Source organism: Tachysurus vachellii, chromosome 26 (genome assembly GCF_030014155.1).
Source record: "Tachysurus vachellii isolate PV-2020 chromosome 26, HZAU_Pvac_v1, whole genome shotgun sequence".
NCBI lineage: Eukaryota > Metazoa > Chordata > Actinopteri > Siluriformes > Bagridae > Tachysurus > Tachysurus vachellii.
Genome location: NC_083485.1, coordinates 16,344,350 through 16,351,849, shown reverse-complemented (window position 1 = coordinate 16,351,849; position 7,500 = coordinate 16,344,350). Strand labels below are relative to the sequence as shown.

Below are 7,500 nucleotides of genomic sequence, written 5' to 3'. Positions count from 1 at the left end.
ATACGTGTGGGTGTGTATGTTTACGTGTGGGTGTGTATGAGTGTGTGTGGGTGTGTATGTTTATGTGTGGGTGTGTATGAGTGTGTGTGTGTGTATGAGTGTGTGGGTGTGTATGTTTATGTGTGGGTGTGTATGAGTGTGTGTGGGTGTGTATGAGTGTGTGTGTGTGTGTGTGTGTGTGTGTATGAGTGTGTGTGGGTGTGTATGAGTGTGTGTGTATGAGTGTGTGTTTATGTGTGGGTATGTATGAGTGTGTGTGTGTGTATGTTTATGTGTGGGTGTGTATGAGTGTGTGTGTGTGTATGAGTGTGTGTGGGTGTGTATGTTTATGTGTGGGTGTGTATGAGTGTGTGTGTGTGTGTATGAGTGTGTGTGTGTGTGTGTGTATGTTTATGTGTGGGTGTGTATGAGTGTGTGTGTGTGTGTGTGTGTGTGTGTGTGTGTGTATGAGTGTGTGTGTGTGTATGAGTGTGTGTGGGTGTGTACTGTATGTGTGGGTGTGTATGAGTGTGTGTGTATGAGTGTGTGTGTATGAGTGTGTGTTTATGTGTGGGTATGTATGAGTGTGTGTGTGTGTGTGTATGTTTATGTGTGGGTGTGTATGAGTATGTGTGTATGAGTGTGTGTGGGTGTGTATGTTTATGTGTGGGTGTGTATGAGTGTGTGTTTGTGTATGTGTGTGTGTATGAGTGTGTGTGTGTAAAACACCTGATGAAGTGTGTATAATTTTCTACTTCCTGAAGTTTTATGACATCTTTAAACATTCATAAGGCTTATTGACATCCACTTTACCTCTGTGTCTGTGTGTGTGTGCGTGTTTGTGTGTTTGTGTGTGTGTGTGTTTGTGTGTGTACGTGTTTTTGTGTGCGTGTTTGTGTGTGTTTGTGTGTGTGTGTTTGTGTGTGTGTGTTTGTGTGTGTACGTGTGTTTGTGTGCGCGTTTGTGTGTGTTTGTGTGTGTGTGTTTGTGTGTGTACGTGTTTTTGTGTGCGTGTTTGTGTGTGTTTGTGTGTGTGTTTGTGTGTGTGTGTTTGTGTGTGTTTGTGTGTGTGCGTGTTTGTGTGTTTGTGTGTGTTTTTGTGTGTATGTGTGTGTACATGTGTTTGTGTGTGTGTGTTGGGTTTTTATTAATGTACAGAGATTATGGCTGCTCTTCATGTCATTACTGCAGCATGAAAGGAAAAAAGACTGAATAACAAAGAGACTAACAGGCAGAGAGAGAGAAAGAGAGGAGGATGACTGCAGCAGAGATGAACAGATATCAAGATTAAAAAAGAAAGAAAGAGGGGAAAAGAAAGACTGACATAAAAGGTGAAGGGAACAGAACAGATTGAGCAAAAGATGGAGAGAGAACCAGTGATACGAAGAGAAAGAGATAGAAAGAGACAGAGAGAAAAGACACAAAGATGGAGCAGGACAGTTTGTGAATGACAGGTAGAGATGGAGTGGGAAAAAGATAAAGAGAGAAAAGTGATCAAGAGACAGACAGAGGTAGAATAAGTAGCGAGAGAAAGAGAGAGAAAGAGAGAGAGACAGAGAGAGAGAGAGAGAGAGAGAGAGATTGTGACAGTGGGATTGACAGTGTGACAGAAAGTGAAGGATGGAGAGATAAAACAGTAGTGGGAGAAAGAATAACAGAAAGAGAGAAACATTAAGAGAGTGGAAGATTGAGGAAGAAATGGACAAAGAGAGGCTGGACATTTATCTGTCAGTGTTTCTTTCTTTCTTTTCTCCATCATTCTCTTTCATTCTCAGTATAAATGTTATACATAACTCTCTCTCTCTCTCTCTCTCTCTCTCTCTCTCTCTCTCTCCCTCTGTGTATCTGTTTCTATATATGCATCTGTCTCACTTCTGTTGTATTTCTGTTTTTTGTCGCTGTAATCAAGATGGAGGGATGAAACTGTGTGTGTGAGAGACAGAGAGAGAGAGAAAGAGAGAGAGCAGGTGTGATTTGAAAGCAGAAAAAGGTGGCACTACTGATAGACATGTGTGTGTGTGTATGTGTGGAGAGAGAGAGAGAGAGAGAGATGGGCATGCCGGAGCTGGTTGCCCACGGTAACGGCCGAACCAGGGTTAGTTGCGGCAAGAAACGGCACAGTATTTATGTGTGTGTGTGTGTGTGTGTGTGTGTGTGTGTGTCACATATTTACTGAGAGACACAAACACACATTTCATTTCACACTCTGTCTATTTCGCAGATGCTCTACACTCACACACCTTTACACTAAACACCCCCCACCTTTCTAATGACACATATTACACCTAACACTCCCACACACACCTCGCAAATAAGCCTTCCATCCACACACACACACACACACACACACACACACACACACACACACACACACACAAGTATGTGGGATAAAATGGGATAAAAACAGTTTGTTTTCACTGTTTATCTATTAGAATGTGTAAAGTACATTATCATTAACACACTGTAGAATTCTGGACTGCAGGCAACGTCTCATGAACAATAAACGCAGCTGTAAACAGATAAACATTACGATGTGTCGTTCATAAACGTCATCGAACAGTAACTCCTTTAAAACCCAATAACAATGTTAAAGCATACCTTAAAAATAATAGCTTTAAAAACATCTGCAGTAAAATATGCTGTGGATTCAGTGGCCTTTATTTCCCCCGATTCTTTAAACACCTTATGAGGTCGTGGGGTGTGTTACGGAGGTGTTGGAGAGAAGCGAGACCTACAGGCGCATCTCAATAAATAAGGATGTTGTGGAAAAGTTTATTTATTTCAGTTATTCGACTGGTGTATTATATAAATTCAGTAACACAGACTGAAGTAATTTAAGTCTTTGATTCTTTTAATTGTGATGATTTTTGGTTCACATTTAACAAAAACCCACCAGTTCAATATGGCGACACTTCAATCAGCTGATCAACTCAAAATGAGCCATCGAAATGGTCTCTCACTTTGGTTCACTAGGCTACACAATCATGGGGAAGACAGTCATAAGGCTGATCTGTCAGTTGTCCAGAAGACAATCACTGACACCCTTCACAAGGAGGGAAAGCCACAAACATTCATGGATAATGAAGCTGATCACAGAGCGCTGTATCCAAGGATGTTAACAGAAAGGTGAGTGGAAGGAAAAAGCGTGGAAGAAAAAGATGCACGACCAACCGAGAGAACCGCAGCCTTGAGAGGTTTGTCAAGCAAAATCCATTCAAGAATTTGGGTGACCTTCACAAGGAATGGACTGAGACTGGGGTCACGGCATCAAGAGCCACCACACACAGACGTGTCAAGGAATTTGGCTACAGTTTTCGTGTTCCTCTTGTTAAGCCACGACTGATCCACAGACAACGTCAGAGACGTATAAGCCGAGCTAAGGAGAAGAAGAACTGGACTGTTGTGTGGTCCAAAGTCCTCTTTTCAGATGAGAGCAAGATTTGTATTTCATTTGGAAACCAAGGTCCTAGAGTCTGGAGGAAGGGTGGAGAAGCTCATTGTCTGGAGGAAGGGTGGAGAAGCTCATAGTCTGGAAGAAGAGTTAAAGTCCAGTGTTAAGTTTCCACAGTCTGTGATGATTTGGTGTACATCTGCTGGTGTTGGTCCACTGTGTTTTTTAAAGACCCGTTTACCAAAAAATTTTAGAGCTCTTCATGCTTCATTCTGCTGAGCAGCTTTTACCACGCTGAGGATTTGGCATCTGCTCACACTGCCAAAAGCACCAAAAGGTGGTTAAATGACCATGGTGTTGGTGTGTTTGACTGGCCAGCAAACTCACCAGACCTGAACCCTATAGAGAATCTATGAGCTATTGTCAAGAGGAAAATGAGAAACAAGAGACCAAACAATGCAGATGAACTGAAGGCCAGTGTTAAAGAAACCTGGGCTTCCACCTCAGCAGAGCCACAGACTGACCACCTCCATGTCAAGCTGAACTGAGGCAGTAATTAAAGCAAAAGGAGCCCCAACCATGTATTGAGTACATATACAGTAAATGAACAAACTTTCCAGAAGGTCAACAATTCACTAAAAATGTTTTTTTATTGGTCTTTTAAAGTGTTCTAATTTTTTGTGAATTGGTGGGTTTTTGTTAAATGTGAGCCAAAATCATCACAATTAAAAGAACCAAAGACTTAAACTACTTCAGTCTGTGTACTGAATTTATATAATACACCAGTTGAATTATGACATTATTATTTATTGAGCTGCACCTGTATATTGTTTCAGTGCATTTGCACTTCACCTCGCAGGCAGAAGATGGAGATGAAAATAAACGACTGCTGCTTTAATGCGTTCGGTGTGTGAGGGTTTTATCCTGGAGGAGAAACATATTTTATTACAGAAGAAACTCACAGCGTCTCGACGGGACTTCAGGGAGGTTCAGAAAACTTTATTTTTGTGTCATAACATGACACCAAAATCCATTTTTGCTAAGAGACTATAAAGAAAACTCAAACACAGGCGCAGGAAGGAAAGAACGAGGCAGTAAATATGTGTGAAAATGTCAGTGTGAGCGAGGCAGAGTTTAACAGGACGAGTCAGTCGAGGTAGAAATGTTTCTTTACTGTTTATGTGAGTTTCTTACAAGCAAAAAAAAAAACCCTGATTATTATCTGTTCATAATCTGACATTTATGAGTGAAAATCCTTCCTCACAGCTTGTCAAATACTTCCTGAATGTTCTCATAACGTTCTCTAGAGGTTTCAGGAAAAACCAACATGCTTAGCGTTAGTTATGAACTGCATGTGTGCAGTTGTTCGCTTCACATGACGCTTTCATGTAGAATATGATTGCAGTGCAGACTGCATCAGACACACGAAGACCAGGCAGAAATATTTCATGAGAATCTTCAGTCGAGACAATGAAAGTGTTCACGGACCAGAGAGGAACGGATGAGCTGTTTACAATCTACATTATTATAAAGTATTATTTTATTGTAGTCTGTTTTCTGCACTATTGATGTCTACAGTAATTTCTCTCCTGATGTTCTGACTGATTCATCTAAAGGATTAAAGTCTTTAGTGTCTAATTTCTCTGTCTCTAAAAAATCCAGAAGTTACTGAGTCCTGAGTTTTAGCTGCGTGTGTTTTTGTGCTTGTGTGTCATTTTGTTTAAATTGTATATATTTAAAGAGAAGAAACCCGAGGAGTTCAAAAATGTATATACTGTGTGTGTGAGATGTGTGTGTGATGTGTGTGTGTGTGTGTGTGTGTGTGTGATGTGGTGAACCAGCGTTAAGACACAAAGCCCTCTGTTCTCATGCTGCTGTTATTAACGTCTTCTTGTCTCTCATCTTCAAGCACAAAACACTCTGTGATTAAAGTGAACAAAAGAAAATGCTTTGATTCAGAGAACTGTTTCTCATTGGCTAAAAGAAGTGATTGACAGGACGAGTGTATAAAACATTCTCTCTCTCTCTCTCTCTCTCTCTCTCTCTCTCTCTCTCTCTCTCTCTGTGTAGTGAATACACACAGACTCTAACATAATTTTCAATACATTTTTTTCTGCCTTTAAATGTCTCCTGATTTGAGGTTAAATAAATTATTGCATCTTTATACGGTGAATATTAAAGAATAACGGGGATAAATAAATCACTACAAAGCTAAAATCCATCAAAAACAGTTTTATATATGAGCCAAAAAAAGATTTACTATTAATAATATATATATTATATAATAAAGAATGTATATATATAATTTTATTATTTTTTGTAATTTATTTATTTATTTATTTCTGGTTTATTTATTTACAGTTAAAATCTTTTCTCTGTTTTTATTTTTTCATTTTTTTTCAGGATGTAAACACATTTGTTGATTTTTGTTTAATGTTTATTGATTTAGTTGGTTGGTAAATGCAAATAATAAGTAGGCAGAAACCTGAAAATGAAATAATGCAGGAATAAATAAATAAATAAATAAATATTCCTATATATACAATATCAATATTTAACGATTTATTGGTTTATTTTGTCAGATGTTTATAGATACAGAGGTGCAGTGAAATCTGCTGATAGAGAAAAATAATAATTAATAAAACAGAAAAATTAACACACCAAAAAATAAATACAGAAATATAATATAATATAAAATACTTTTAGATAATAAATATAAAATTAGGAAAGAATTAAGTAATTAATTACATGTGTAAATATATTGTAAAAAGAAAGAAAAAGTAATTAATAACTTTGGTTTTGAATAAATATGATTAATAAAAATATGTGTAAGAATAAAACAGAAGATGATACAGATTTCTGACACTTTAAAACCCTAAGAGAGGTTAAAGAATAAACAAACAAATACATACAGAAACACAGTGAATGCAACAATAAATACAGACTTTATTTAACTCTGATGTAACACACACACACAAACACACACACAAACACACACACACACACATGCATACATACACACACAAATATACACACACAAACACAAACACACACACACACACACACACACACACACAGAAACATCAACTTGTGTCTGACACACACACTGATGCTCAGCTGCTAATGGAACATGTTAGTGAGTGTGTTAATGATCTGCAGCTGTAAGAAATGTGTGTGTGTGTGTGTGTGTGTGTGTGTGTGTGTATGTTTGTGTGTGAGATCACAGTCAGTCACACTTGCATGTCAGTGTGAATCTGGGCATCATCTATGAATTTCTATTTTCTATATCATCATCATCATCATCATCATCATCATCATTAGTAGTAGTATTAAATGATCATCATGATTTAATGTATGATTGTATGATGTAATGTTATGATGATGATGATGATGATGAAAAAATAAAACTTAAGGAAAAAAATTATTTTTTATCATTTTGTTGTTGTAATTAAACAATAATTCAATAATTTAATTTAATATCAAATAATTTCAAATCTCAGATACAAAATCTTAACCAACAAGCACTTTTCTTCATGCTCATGCTCATGCTCTCCCTCTCTCTCTCTCTCTCTCTCTCTCTCTCTCTCTCTCTCTCTCTCAGTGTGTGTGTTGTACTGTGTGTATCTCACTGGGAGGTATATTAATCAGTGCAGGACTCTGGCTGAGCTTGTACTCCACTCGCCAACACACTCATCTCTGCTCATCTGTCTGTCTTTTCCTCCCTCTCTCTCTCTCTCTCTCTCTCTCTCTCTCTCTTTCTCTTCTCCTCTTCTCCAGTTTCTAATCTCTAATCATTTTCCCTTTTCAATCTCTATTCCTATTACATTTGCCTCTTCTGTCTTTCCGTCATGCTGCATTTCTCTCTCTCTCTCTCTCTCTCTCTCTCTCTCTCTCTCTCTCTCTCTCTCTCTCTCTCTCGCCCACCCAGTTGCGGTGCAATGCAGTATTCTGAGACAGTGTGTATATCACAGAGCTGACCACAAGCTGATTTTGTTTGCTTGCTTCGTGTGTGTGTATATATATGTGTGTGTGTGTGTGTGTGTATATGTGTGTGTGTGTGTATACTGTATATGTGTGTGTGTGTGTGTGTGTGTCAGTCTCGAGCTTTAATAATCCTGATTGAGGTTAAT

General features: G+C 38.3%; 1 protein-coding gene across 1 annotated transcript in view; it reads left to right on the top strand.

Annotated features, from left to right (window-relative positions):
• Positions 1-7,500, top strand: part of LOC132841282 (voltage-gated potassium channel subunit beta-3) — a 23,552-nt gene that overhangs the window by 1,653 nt on the left and 14,399 nt on the right. The window lies entirely within an intron of this gene.